At 41.6% G+C, this 15,223-nt stretch overlaps 1 protein-coding gene and 1 long non-coding RNA gene across 17 annotated transcripts in view; one reads left to right on the top strand and one right to left on the bottom strand.

Moving 5' to 3' along the window:
• ccdc172 (coiled-coil domain containing 172) overlaps window positions 1-15,223 on the bottom strand; it is a 90,725-nt gene that overhangs the window by 16,608 nt on the left and 58,894 nt on the right. The window lies entirely within an intron of this gene.
• LOC133485703 (uncharacterized) overlaps window positions 1-15,223 on the top strand; it is a 58,640-nt gene that overhangs the window by 16,720 nt on the left and 26,697 nt on the right. The window contains exon 12 of one of the 13 annotated variants that reach the window (XR_009790778.1): window positions 14,288-14,671. The exons of 10 other annotated variants lie outside the window; for them this stretch is intronic. This is a non-coding gene — a long non-coding RNA (uncharacterized LOC133485703). Of the gene's footprint in view, window positions 1-776; window positions 1,229-14,287; window positions 14,672-15,223 lie in introns of those variants that run through there. 2 more of the 13 variants (XR_009790772.1, XR_009790774.1) reach the window with 2 other exon arrangements.

Raw genomic sequence — 15,223 nt, 5'->3', positions numbered from 1 at the left:
GGCCCCCCTGCCCCCCGCCCCCCCCCCCCTCCCAAATCTGGTTCTTTTTGGTTGGTTTTCCCCTCTTTAAATTTACCACAATATTTTTCCATTCCTCAACAAAATTAATGGACATGTAGTCAGAAGATAGCCTCTTATTTTAGTAATTCTTTGGGTTATTGGCTTTAATCTCAAGGCAATGGCCTCAGGTTAAAGTTCATGAGTGACGAGGTAAACATTTGCAACAAACCGCATCCAGTCACATATGAAATCAAAGCCCAGGATGACAGCTTTCTAGATATTTCATTACGTTACCAAGGAACTTTTATATGACCATGTATTCACCCCAAAACATAAGTACAACTATAACATTTGAAACACTTGCAACTCAATAATCTCACTGTGGACATGTACAGTACGTAAATATTCACATAGTGTTGGCAGTTGGCATTCACACGACACCTCAACATGCTCCCGCTCATGTTACGCGTCAACCTTTAAACGTCTCTGTCACATGATTCGTCTCGCATTCGCACGGCCGCGTCATCGCAGGAAAGGTGATTAATTAAAGCAATCAAGGCGATGACGGCTTCTATTAAAGCGGTTATGAGCTGGGAGGTGAGAGAGGAGAAAAAAAAAAAAGGAGGCCAGCATGAAGAATTAATTACGTCTCACTTGGTCTGCCTTCTGCCTGCAGCTGCGATTGTCATCACATGACCCGTTCAGTGTGTGTGTATATGTGTGTGTGCTTCAAATGTCTGTTCGCACTACTTCTGCGCATGCTAATACCGCGCCAGTATTCCTACGATTGCAGTGTTCATTCGAGCTGTCAGCGCCAATGATCGGGCCCTCCAACTCACCCGAAATGGCTGCTTCAAACCAAAACGGACGATTTCCTGTTAAATGAAGTCAACGAGTCTTCAAGGATTTTTTTGCTGTCTCCTGTTATGATCGGCAAATTTTAGGCTGATTGGTGAAACTGGCATCAGGGGCTGATTTTTTTTTTTCTTTCTCACTTTCTGAGACTCCTCGAAATGATGTTCGATTTCGAGGCTATGCTACGCTTACATTCGATGAAAGCTTGGCAATTTCGTGTCGCCCTTCAGTCTAGGATACCTGATTCTGATTGGCCCTCAATTGGATTAATTTCTTCATAGGACTTTGTCAAAGTAAGATTAAAATGGCTGCTTCAAACCAAAATGGCTGACTTCCTGTTTAATTTCCGACCTGGGTTCTTCAGAGTTATTGATGTGTCCTGTTATGCTAGACATGGCCACCTAATTTCAGTTTTTGGGGCCAGTTTTCTGGAAAAATATGCCTTAAATGTCCAAAGAAATGGAGTTCAACCAACATGTCTGAGAAAAATACAAATCAAAAGGAAAAATATTTGTGTCAGATTTACGCATGATTGATTTTCATTACAAAAAAAAAAATGAGCACGAGCGCCAAACCAAAAAGCCACCATAACACCATCATAAACATTAAGAAACATGTTTTCAGGAAAATGTGCCTCAAAAAAAAAAAAAAAAAAAAAAAAAGAAATTCAGCCAACATTCTGTCGCCGTGCTGGGTTTTATGCTTTTATGTTTTTTTTGTCAAATGGCTGTCTAGAACGGCTCCAACTACTGGAGACAAATTCCTTGTGTGTTTTTGACACACAACATGCAAATAAATTTGATTATGATACTGGTTTTGTGGAAAAATCGCTTCAAAGCAAAATGTCCGATTTTATGTTCAATTAATTGAATGGGGGGGGGGTCCTGGAGAATTTCTGATGCGTCCCCATATGAGAGACATGTCGACCCGATGTTGCGCCGATTTGTGAAACAGTTGTTAATTTGGAAATGCACATTTGTGTATTTTGCAATTTTTCATTTACCATGAATAAATTAATCAATTATTTATGAAAAATACATTTTAAAGTGTTAATTGTATGTTGCATTGTTTATTTTACTCATAGTTTTTCTTCAATTATTTCATAAAATGAATAGTTTAATGTATGTGTCTAACTTGATTTTACAATTTTGTTTCTTTTATTATTTGATATTAAATTAACATTATTTTTTGTTATTATCAATTTAAGTATGTATATAATAATGTAGTTTACAAATGTATTTATTACTTACAAGAAATAAATGAATTTTTGAAAGAAATCCAATTTTACAAGCCAATTTCAGGGGAAATATTGACTCTTGATCATGTAAATGATGAAATGATTACTTTACCCACCTGTGGTCTAAACAATAATCACAATATTACTAAACACAGTGCCTCCAAGACGTAGCTTGGAGTCTTTGAAGTCATGTATGGTTTCTTAAATATCCCGTTTGCAAACCAATCCGGAGCCACATAAAAGCTGTTTGTGTTTCTTCTCTCATATTTCTTGTTATGGATTGCCGAGATCAATAGTGTTTAGGTTCCTATTAAAAGTGGTGGGCAGTGTGCATAAACGGGACCTATACGCTCAGTGGACGCAATTTACTGCCGAGTTACACGAGATCATAACGCTCACTTTTGATTGACACTCTCATGGAAGTATTAATCAAATAATATTTAGTATTACAAAGGATATAGACCAGAGATTGCTGCTGCATGAGATCAGAATGAAGTGGACCACCACTGAACAAAACTCTGTAAAGGAGAGCGCGCACGCGTGAAGCCAAAAAACGGGGTTAGCGTAGCATGGATTAGCATGGCACGTAAAGGAAGTAAAACAGATGAACGAGTGCAGCTGCTGCAGTAAAATCAACAAATAAATATGCCGGACGGCTGCCCTCCGAGGCCTCACGGACACATTAACATTCATGAATTCATATTTTGACACGATATTTATACATCCAATCTGTTCTCGGCCACAGAGTATATCGGCGGTTCCAGTTAGTGAATACTTATAATCAATTGATTACACGTCCCACAAATGTTTTCATTTGATTGTTTTATGGCGGCTTTTTGGCTCGGTGCTCGTGCTCATTTTTTTTTTTTTTTATATAATGAAAATCAATCATGCGTAAATCTGACACAATTTGGACGCTTGTAAACATGTCAAACGAGCAGCGGGCCTCTGTGCGCCTGTTGCTTTAAGAGGGGGCGGGGCCGCTCGCTTCTGGGTGCACTCAAAGCCGACAAACGCACACAGACACACACACACCACAAACACGCTTGTGATGCCTTCTTGCAAACACACACACACACACACTACAAACACACATTCACACTTGTGATGCCTTCATGCAAACACACACACAAACATACGTACACACAACGCACATTAAGGATGCTTTCATCCAAACACACATACACACAGCATTCAAACGTTTTGTGGTGATTTCTGCCGAATTCTTTCTATCATTCAGATAACTTTCTCTTTCTTCGTTCATTCACCGAACGCTGGAATCCTCACGCAAGCGTTTGTCGAAGATTTGGGCTTAGACGGAATTGACTCACAATCCAGACGTCGTTAATCCACAAAGCTGCCGCGGCTAGCGGCGGAGAAATAGCACAATGTGCTCGCTTTCTTTTCACGTCAAGCTTTTCCCCCCCTGCTCGGAGATTTGAGGATCGAGTTTGTCATCGTCAAATAGTTTAGAATTGGCAAACCACACACGCGCGTACACAACAATGTGCATCTGTTCACACTCTTATTATTTGTTTTCCCAAATCCGCCACATCCACCCGACCGACCGACCGACCCAGCGACCTTCCTTCCTTCAGAGCATATATCCATCTCTGTTCATCAAGCCGACGGACACGCACGCAGACACACACACAGACACGCACACAGTGAGAAGAGGCAGCCCGCTAAGCTAACGTCATTAGCTTAATGGAGCGTAGCAAGAGCTGTAAACAACACAAACAAGCGTCAATCCTCCCATCTCGACGACGCAGAAACAAGTTGAGACAGAAACGTCGGACGTCAGGGCTTGGTGATAATTTCATGTTATGGTATAAATCCAACGATGGTTTGTTTATATCGCGGTATAATCGTAAAGGGAAAATATGCAAGTTTTCAAAATGCTAGCAAGATTGGAGTCTAGCCTCATTTTAGTCCCCGCCCCCTCGCCTCTCTGCCAAAACAAACGCTCGTTCATGTTAAACCCTTTTAATGTTTAAAGTCAGGTTACAAAGGGACGCGTGTGCCTATTTGTTGCTGGTTTTGTGTGTGTGTTTTTTTTAAATATTTGCTGTTAATACGACGAGACTCTTCTGCCTACTTTATTCCCGTGGCTCTTTTGATAATGGTGAAAATGAGTTTACCTTTTACTTTGACGTTTAAAAAGTCAGGTTACAAAATGTTTAATCATGTTTAATTTGATTCATTTATGTAACCTTTATTTATTCACGTAAGGAAATCGGCAGTAGGCGACAGAATAAAACCAAGCAAAATAAAAACCAATGCAAATACATCGACAACAAACTACAAAGTGATCCAGTGTGGGATGGCAACAAGGTTTTTGGTGTCTAGCTTGTGGAGAAGAGTTTTTCAAGCTGATCTTTTAATAATACATCGCTGTTATCTCAAATTGGGACAACAGTCATTTTAAAGGAAAGCAGTTTAGCTGAATGTGTTAAGGAGGATTTGACATTGAATCGTCAAAGACAGCAAGCCAAAAATAATCAATCGTTTGTAAAAATAAATAACACACGTCTGGACTGACCAATAGTATTGATTTGTGGAAAAATATGAAATTGACCAAATTTGGACAATTCTTTGTGTTTATTATGTTCAGTGTGTTAACTCTTTCTTTGATGAAAGAAATTCCAATGTCTCTCAAATGAACTGAATATTTAGAAGTTGGAATGGTTTTCATAATAACTGAATAACAAGAGAAATATGGAAAGATTACTTACATTTGGAAAATGTCTCTATTCCTTTCACTGTAACTGAAATGTGGAATTGAGGGAAAAGTGGGAATTTGGGTCATGTAAAAAACAATTGCGCGAAGGTCTTGTGAATGAGCTAAATATTTTGATGTTGGAATTGTTTGAATCTGTTGAGAAATGTGGGAGGAAGCGTTAAACATATACAATGTCTCAAATTGTCGTGTGGAAATGTGCAATTCTGGAAAAGTGGGATTTGGGGAAAGTACTTTCCAATATGTCAAAAATGAATTCGAAGGGTTTGAATAAAATCTGAATAAGAAGAAAAATCGGAAAAGATTAGTTAAATTAGGAAAATATCTCGATCTATTGCAATGGGATTTGTTTTTCCTGGAAAATGTGGACTTGTTGAAAAAGTGGTAATTTGGGGACTAAAAATACAAAGAACCAAAATGGGATAGTACAGAACATGCTCTCAGCATTCCCAAACATACTACTTGGCTTGTAAATACAGTAAACGTACTGTAAGTAGAATAAGAGTGTCCAGGCAACACTCAGAATGGAGTCAATAAAGCCATTCGGCTGCAGGGGATTCACATCTATCACTTGTCTCCATTTGATGGCGAGAAACACGCTGCCCCGCTGTGTGACACACACACACACACACACGCACGCACGCACACACACACTCAGTTATCGCATTTGTGCAGAAATGACAGGCGCCCTGTGGCTTTGTGTCTGATTTATGAGATTGACACAATCACCGTCTGTGTTCTCCACTGTCTTGTCGTGCTTCGAACTCTCTGATAGACACACTATCTCTGGTGTGTGTGTGTGCACGTGTGAGTGTGCGTGCACGCGGCACAAAAAAGTCGCAGCTGTCAGGAGAAGGAAAAAGTGTTTTGAGGAGAGAATGTGGTCCGTGGATGAGCTCCAGTAGACAAACAAGCAGCAAAACAAGAAAAGAGTGCGGCGGAAACACAAAACAAGCCAAAACGACAAAGGATGTGAGCGACAACAAGTAACGCAATGGCACATAACGACTGTGTTAGCTGGTAGAAGTGGGTTTGCAATAAATACGTGACAGGTGTAATGGGAAAAAAAAAAAAAACACTAACAAGAATGGGAGGAGGAAAAAAGCTAGCATGAAAGTTGCGAGGAAAAAAATGCAAACAGGTGTGGGGAGAATGTCGTGAGGGAAAAAAAGCTAATGTAGCTGTTGAAGAGGCATGAGGAAAATGCTCACATCAAAGTCCTGCGGAATTAACGCTGACATGACAAGTTGTGACCTAAATGCTAACAGGAAAGTCCTGGGAAAATGATATGTGTAAAGAAAAAATGCTAACATGAAAAGTGTGAAGAAAATGCTAACACGAAAGGCACGAGGAAAAAATGCTTACATAAAAAGTGTGAGGAAAATGCCAACACGAAAGGCATGAGGAAAAAATGCTAACATGAAAAGGTTGAGCAAAATGCTAACACGAAAGGCTTGAGGAAAAAATGCTAACATGAAAAGGTTGAGGAAAATGCTAACATGAAAGGCATGAGGAAAAAATGCTAACATGAAAAGGTTGAGCAAAATGCTAACACGAAAGGCATGAGGAAAAAATGCTAACATGAAAAGGTTGAGGAAAATGCTAACATGAAAGGCATGAGGAAAAAATGCTAACATGAAAAGGTTGAGCAAAATGCTAACATGAAAGGCATGAGGAAAAAATGCTAACCTGAAAAGTGCAAGGAAAATGTAATCATTAAAAGGTTGAGGAAAAAAAGACTGACATGAAAGGTGTGACCTAAAAATATGTGAGGGAAAAAATGTTAATGGGAGAAGCTGGTGGTAAATGCTAGCAAGAAATTTGTGAGAAAAAATCCTAACATGAAAAGTGTAAGGAAAATGTTAACATAAAAGGCATTGGGGAGGAATGTGAAAATGAAAGATGTGATACAATGCTAACATGAAAGGCATGAGGAAAAAATGCTAACATGAAAAGGTTGAGCAAAATGCTAACACGAAAGTCTTGAGGAAAAAATGCTGACATGAAAAGTGCAAGGGAAATATGAACATGTGTGAGATGAAAAAGATTTGGGAAAAATGGTAACGAAGTATCAAATGAAAAAATCCGAACACAAAATGTGCGAGGAAAATTATAACAAATGCAAAAATGTAAGGTGCGATTAACATGCGAACATGAAAGGTGAGAAGAGAATGTCAACCAAATGTTAACATGAAAATTGTGAGGGAAAAAAATGCTACCATGAAAGCAAAAAAATGCTAACATGAAGTAAAGTAACATGAAAACTCTAACATGGATGGTGTCGTGTAAAAATGCAAATGATAACAAAAACGTGAGAAAAAAAGGGTCAGGTAAAAACCACTCTTTAAAGAGAGTGTTTACGTGACTTGCTTTGTGCTGCTGTTTTGGTTAGCAACAGTTAAAGGAGGAAGAAGAATGTCTGCGAGCACGACCGTGTGAAAGCGCATCTTGTTTTCCTCGTTCTTGGCCTGTTCTCAGAGGAGCAAAAAGCACATTGTTCGCACGGTAGAAAGTACCGGAAGGATGCTGAGGATGCTTTCACGGTGACAATGAGGATAAAACATGGCCGCTGAGTGCTTCTGATTGTGGCTTACGCCAAGAAACACAACAACTTGAAACAACTTGAAAGCACCTTCAGACTTGCACTGGAACATTCGTCACTCACCCCTTGCACACTTCATTTCTAAGACAGATTATTATTTTTTTTTTAAAGATATTTTGTTCGGCGGCACGGTGGACGACTGGTTAGAGCATCTGCCTCACAGTTCTGAGGACCGGGGTTCAATCCCCAGCCCCACCTGTGTGGATTTTGCATGTTTTCCCCGTACCTGCGTGGTTTTTTTCCGGGCACTCCGGTTTCCTCCCACATCCCAAAAACATGCGTGCGAGGTTGATTGACAACTCTAAATTGCCCGTAGGTGTGAATGTGAGTGCGAATGGTTGTTTGTTTATGTATGCCCTGCGATAGGCTGGCAACCAGTTCAGGGTGTACCCCGCCTCCTGCCCGATGATAGCTGGGATGGGCTCCAGCACTCCCGCGACCCTTGTGAGGAGAAGCGGCTCAAAAAATGGATGGCTGGATATTTTGTTAATTCTTGCTGTTGTGTGCGAAAGTTACAAACACAAAATGTGGTGTGTGTGAAGTGCAACTGCGCATTTCCTGGCTTCCGAAGTGGTATCAGAAGCAATATGGCTTTCACACCGGTGAAAGGGAAGTAGTGGAAAGCCAAAACGGTGGCGTGAAGTTTAAAACCAGGGATTCCGGCCGGTTGCGTTGAAAGCAATTGCAACTGTCAGTGATCTGAGCGCAGAGGCAGAGTGAACGCTCACGTCATAGCGGTAATCAGATTCTGGGTCTAGTTTAACCGTTCATTTTTTACGAGTTTACGTGAAAAGGGAATAGCTTAAGGACGGAACGGGGGCTGCGAAGTTTAAAATATTTTCATTCGATTTCCCGTGAAAGGTACAGACAAAAACCTGGACTTGAAATCGACCCGTGAATTTCCCATCTAGTGAGGGAGTATCAGCAGCCGTTTGTCGCAGTCAGACAAAAGCAACTGAAGGCGCTATCCTGCGTGAGTGTCGCAATAATCGATTCACTGGGTTCTGCGTGAAAAGTTCCGACCAAATAAAGGGGGTGTCGAAGCTGACAAAAGTAGTACAGAGAACGGAATATTTCCCAGCACGTCAGGCGAAAGGAATGGTGCCAAGCCAGAATGGGGTGTGAGGTTTAACACCTGACACCTGCTTTGGTACTTGGAAAGCACAAAACGAGGGCTTGGGGGTGGCTGTGTGAAAGGGGCTAGTCATCTTCCTTTGATGTTTGTGTCTGGCCTTCCATTAAAAGACACGAAAGGAAGGAAAAGAAGGCACAGCTCGTCCTTGCGTCGCAGCGGGGGTGCCGTGTCTGGATGCGAGCCGGATGCGGGTAAAAGCTGGAAACGGGCCACCGTGATGATGAGAGGAAGCCTGGGACGTGGCGCTGAGAAGCAGCTAGTGATGATCGCTAATGCCGACACCTAAGCATGCCATCAAGAGTGCCACAATTTGGGATAAAAGCAACATTCGATATATTCGTAATTTCCCATGTACTGCAGTCAGACAAAAGCAAGTGAAGGCGCTATCCTGCTTGTGTAAAAAAAAAAAAATAAAAATAAAAAACACCATAGAACATGAAATCACACAAAACGTCTTTGGTGTGAGGTTTATGATCCTAAAAAGATGCAAAAGCCCAAAAAGTGAGGTCAACGGCAAGAGATCTATTTTCACGACCGGCGGAAATCCGGCGCAGCAGGTGGCGTATGCCTGCGTAGAGCTAGTTTAGACCGGGCTTTCGTCATTTCCATATTCCATATTCCAAAAAGGGTGGTCTGCGCCATCGTGAGAGTTAACACAGCTGACCTCGTTCACGACCAGTCAACCCGGCTCGTCTTATTCCCTTTCAATGCAGAAGCCGGTCACCGGCTCTTCCGGCTCCTTCCCTCAGGTCGGCGCTACCGAACAATGCAAACTAGAACTAGCAGACATTCCAACAGCTTCTTCCCTCTTGCCATTAACTTCTTAAACAGTTAACTTACAATTCTATTGCAACATGCAGCCAATTTTTTTTGTCTTGAGTTTGTTGTCACATTTCTGTCGGACCAATTATATACTACTCGTGCAGTGGCTGTAGTAGTGTCGCCACGCTGCACTATTTGCATATCTGTTGTTGACCACTACTGGCCACTCATGTGCCTGAATAGCATCTGCACCATTTGCACAATCGACTGAGTAGTATCTGCGACATTTGCACAATGGACATTGTCCCATATTATCGCACTACTAGTCACGTTAAACTACATACATTTCTTGAAGTCTCTGTGCCCTTTGCACAGTGGTCATTGCACCGGACTATCGCTCTATTATTCATTCAAACTGCTCTCATTGCGAGAGAACTCTGCATCTTTTTGCACAATTGTCCAAAATAAATAAATAAATAAATAAATAAAATTGTACCGGCATTACCAGATTACTAGCAAACTTTTATTGCTCAGTGACTGTCCTTCTCAATGTCTTTATGTCTCAGAAGTGTTCTCCGTCAATTGTCGTACTAGAGCGGCTCCAACTACCGGAGACAAATTCCTTGTGTGCTTTTGACATACTTGGCAAAATAAAGATGATTCTGATTCTGACAATGCCAGTCCGGACAGTGGGCGGTGTGGTGCAGAGGGTAAGCGTAAGGCCTGCAACCGGAGGGTCTCCGGTTTGTGTCCCAGCCCGAGTGCAAGACACTTAACCCACAAATTAATGTGCTTGGATGTTGTGGTGGTCAAAGGGTCCGTAGGTGCAGAATGGCAGCCACGCTTGAGAGGTGCATGAGAGGACCATTAGTCACTGCTCTCGGCCACAACAGAAAATGTGAGCGGGTACCCTTATGAAATACAATATGAGCTGCTGAAAACTGCTGACGAGGTTAGGGTGTTCGATTTACGATTATGGAGTTACAAGTTAAGGTTAATAGAGAATTACGCTTAGGTTTAAGCAATTTGGATTAGGGTTAGACTCAGGTCATTGGGTTTTTCGGGGTTAGAGTTAGGATTAAGGAGTTAGGGGTTAGGATTGGGGAGTTAGGACGTTAGGAGGATAAAGTAGGGTTAGGATTAGGGATTTAGGCGTTGGAGTTATGATAAGGGAATTAGTTGGGGGGTTTGAGTTAGGAATAAGCAGATAGGACTAGGGGTTAGGATTAGGGGGTTTGGATTAGGGTTAGTATCGGGGGGTTAGGATGTTAGGAGATAAAGTAGGGTTAGGATTAGGGATGTAGGACCTGGAGTTAAGATGAGGGGTTGGTTTTGTGGTTACAATTAGGATTAAGGAGTTAGGACTAGGGGGCGGGATTAAGATTAGAGCGTTAGGGTTTTACACACGCGATGTGTACACTCTTCAATTACTAGCGTTATCTAATCTAATCTTAAATTATGGCAGTTTCTTTCCCAAAAAAATGTCATTGTTGTAATAGCAGTGCTTAACGTCTTTTTGTATATGTACACACGTTTCAAATAAGTGTCCAAACATACGCCAAAAATAATATAAAAGACATTATAAATGATATTTGAAATTGGAACAGTCAATCAGTCATCAAATCAAAGTCAAAGTGTCATTTTTCAGATGTTGCCAACCAGCTCAATTAAAGCTACGAGCTAATTAAGAGCAAACACTGACGAGGTGTCGCACGCCTCATTTGCATTATTTGCAACACAAAGCGGACGTCGGATGCTCGCTGCCAGCAGCCATCTTGGTTTCGGGCCCGCCGCTAATTAGACACTAATGCTAACATTCTTCACTCGACATGACAAACGGACGTGTGTGTGTGGGTGTGTGTGTTAATGACCCTTGTTTGATGACCACATGCATACACCACACACACACTGTAACATCCACCCACAGACACAAAGTGACACACACACACACACACAAACACATCGCACATTGACACACAAACCACACTTCCTCTATCTATCGCCGTCACATGTGCACACACACGCGGACACACAGACACACACACATGAACACACGCATGCAGGCATGCACACACACACCAACACGAATACACACACAAACACAAATGCACACAGAAACACATGCTCACACACACACACACACACTCTCATACCGCCCTTACACACAGGAAACCACCTGAATCCACAAAACGCCCCACACACACTCAAATACGATGATGATTGTGTCGCACATCAAACTGACGATTAGACACTTAACCTGATGACTAAAGAGGGTGCCTCATAACACATGTATGACACGTGCGTGCGTGCGTGTGTGTTATGATGTCCTCCCAACAGCTCCTTACATTGTCTGCTGCTTATTAAGCGTTGACTTTATACCAGGAATCTCCTGCTGGGATCAAATAAATGTGTGTTTCGTTTTGTTGTTTCCCCCCCCCCCCCCCCCCCCCCCAAAAGCGATGTCTGGGATTTACACAAAGCGAGGGAAAAACATTTGAGAAGTGTTGCCATTGTGGTGAAACACAAAGCAGCTCAAAGCAGCTCCACGGGTCGAAGCTGAATAATTAACACGAGCACAACTGGGAGCTTTTGTGTTGCTTTTAATGCATTAAAATTCAAACAACACAAAAGCTCACCAAAAATGTCACCTTTCTTTTGTTATTATTACATCACAACTTTGCCATTTGTGTGTGTGTGTGTGTAAATGCGGGGGTAGCAGACACACTAATGGACCTTGCTAATAACGCACCAATTGTTTGTACCACTGCTATTTACCACACACGCACGCACGCACGCACGCACGCACACACCGCAGAATGAAAGGAAAGTGAAAAATCATAATCAACGTGTCTGACTTGTCAAATGAGTTTGAGAAGCACACTGAAAACAAACCTTCGGAATAATTAATCAGAATACCGTGTTTAGACTATTGGGGGCCCATAGAACGTATTCTTGAGAAAAAAAAAAAAAAAAAAAAAAAAAAAAGGCTTTAGTTCCCTTTTTAAACAACTCCACAGCTTTAGCCTTTGGAACTTCAGCATAATGCTAACATTCTAACAAACAATGCAAAATGCCGCTAACGAATAGCATCCGTGTTGCGGTGTTATAACCTCGAAGCAACGGATACTTCAACACAAACAGTGCAGCAACACATGTAGACTCCAAATATAACAATATTCACAGGCATCTATTCTTTATCAACCGTGAAGAAAAATTCATCTGACTGTGGCTTATAGGAGTTTGGATGGGCTGCATGTATATTCGTGTGTTATATTGCGTTATATTGCCCCCAGGGGGCTAAGGCAGAAGAAGCAGCATAATGTCCATTGAATTGAAGCAAAATATGTGGCAAAACTCTTTTAATTTCTGTTCCTATTTAAAAACACCATGGAATGAATGAATCCCATATAAAAAAAAAATGTCGAAGTTGGTAAATACAATTAAAAAAAACAGATATATTCAACACTTGTTAAAATGCATGCAGAAAAGACATTTTGCAAGACGACGTCGCCGTAGAAGTGTCGTTAAAAGTGACACCGAGTCTCACTTGTAATAATAAGTACATAATAAGCATCTTGGAGCATGTGTCAGCTGTGTGGTGGCGTGCCTTCATCGGTTCAGCGACACGTGAACGCGACAATGAATAATAAGCTGCTTGCACACCAGCTCATGAATATGGAAACTTATTACATTTAATCTCTCTCGCCGCTCAGCCTGCAAACCCTCCAGACACACAATGCGCATCTTCATCTCTCACACACAGATAGAAATACACACCAAAATTATATTTATATTTTATATACGGTACATACATGATCTATGAGGGCTTTAGAGGAAGAGAAGCCGAAAGCCAACACCTGACCTTAAGCCATGTGATGACATTTTGTTTTGACAGGAGCGATGGAACAACTTCTTAATTGGATTTAGACACGCACACACGCACACGCACGCACGCACGCACATTGTCAATAGCCGATGAAACCAAGGTTAAATGTTTTGGCCATAATTCCAAAAGCTACGTTTGGCGCAGAAAGAACACCGTACTTACCGTGAAGCATGGTGGTGGCAGTGTCGTGTTTTTGGCAGCTTTTCTTCAGATTAGCTAAGGTGGAGGGAATTATGAACAGTTCCAAATAGCAGTCAAAACCCCCAGGCTTCTGCTAGAAAACAAAACAATGTCAGGGAAAAGCTACTAGAAAAGCTGAAATGTATTTGGGGTTAGTCAGTGGCACTTTAAATGGTGGCGAGTGTCTGCTGACTCCCATTTAAGATCAGTTTGAATGTGATTCTGAACACATCCCCGGTTATAAGAGGGTGTGCACACTTGTGCAACTACATTATCTCAGTTGTTTATTTTTAATTCCCCTCTCAAAAAGATAAATTCCCAATTGAACGGTACAAGTTACACTGTCGGTCACAGTGATGTAATGATTGACCTTGGTTGTTTGTTTGTTTTTTAACAACAAAAACAGGGGTGTGCAGACTTTTTATATCCACTGAAAATTATTAATTATTTATTAATTAGTTTCAGGGCATTGCTTACTTGTTTTGACAGAGTATTGACAGATACTTAAGGTTAAAATAAGCACTACAGTATATTCCTCTTTTTTAAATCCCAGTTTTCACATTTGTGCCCCTTACACACCGGGAAGATGCCGGTTTAGATTTGTCGGTGTGAAAGAGGCTGTATGTAAGATTTCGGAAGAAGAACCTACGGCACAAAGTATGCACATCTTTACACAGCAGACAAAGACCAGCAACAAATTCTCTGCTGTGATGTTGACAAAACGACGAATGTCGACTGGTCTCATAAGATTGAACCACTTTGTCACGTTTCTGCCGAAGATCTTTGATGAAAAGGAATCCTTGAGAGCGGCCGAGTAAAGAGGACTCGTGCGTTGGCGCAGCGGTGCAGATGGCGACCGCCTGATGCCTGACTCGATTGTGCCTCCACAGTGACGGAGGAGTCGGCCCCGGAGGAGGTTGCCATGGCGACCGCAGCCGGAGAGGAGAGCCCCGTCTTCTGACACTCGCCGCAACTTGATAATTGGCACATTATCGCCGGCGACAACTTCCAGGAAGGGACGCCGGGTCCTCACGCGCATGCGCTCACGCAACATTGGCTCAATCGAAAAGAATGACATGAAAAAGAGCCTCAAAGAAAGCAAACAAAGTCGATTTAATGTGCAGCCCGGCACTAACACTGACGTGCAATCAATGGAGGGATTAGCAACGCGCGCGCGCGCACACACACTAGCACATTCGCAACGTGTGTAATAGGTTGGCGCTGGAAGGGTTATGTGGCAAGAGGACATTGTCCACATGATTGTTAAAGATGGCAACGGGGCGATAAGATGAAATGGCAAAACAAAAGGAACATTGGGATACTTGAAATATGATATATCAAGTATATATGTTGTGATGAACTTTTTTCTAACTACTATTTTATCATCTATTTATGGCGGTCTTGTGGTTAGTAATGACGCACAATAATATGGTTTGTGCGCCTTTATTTGTTGAATTTTGGGAATAATATGAAACAGTGTTTATGTATGAAAATATGTATATATTTATGTAGATAGGAGATCATTGGTCACCCATTTGTCTAGTGTACAACATTTTCAAATTCAGTTGCAATTGGACAAAATCTCTAGGACAACTTCGTCTTTGAACTTGACCTGGAAATGACCGAAATGACCCTAGAATGGCTGCTTGAAACCAAAATGGCAGACTTGCTGGGCCTTTTCAGGCATGGCTTTATGAGACTTATTTGTGGGTCGACTTATGATAGACATGTCTACCAAATATCGTGTTGCTCAGGGGCGGAATTTTCAAAACATTCATGAGCTGACTCAATGGGCCTTAATGATTTAGTCATGTTGTTTGAGCATG

The sequence above is a fragment of the Phyllopteryx taeniolatus genome, chromosome 11 (genome assembly GCF_024500385.1).
Source record: "Phyllopteryx taeniolatus isolate TA_2022b chromosome 11, UOR_Ptae_1.2, whole genome shotgun sequence".
In the NCBI taxonomy this organism is placed as follows: Eukaryota; Metazoa; Chordata; class Actinopteri; order Syngnathiformes; family Syngnathidae; genus Phyllopteryx; species Phyllopteryx taeniolatus.
Note: the sequence above shows the minus strand (reverse complement) of the source record. Positions and strands in the feature narration are given on the sequence as shown.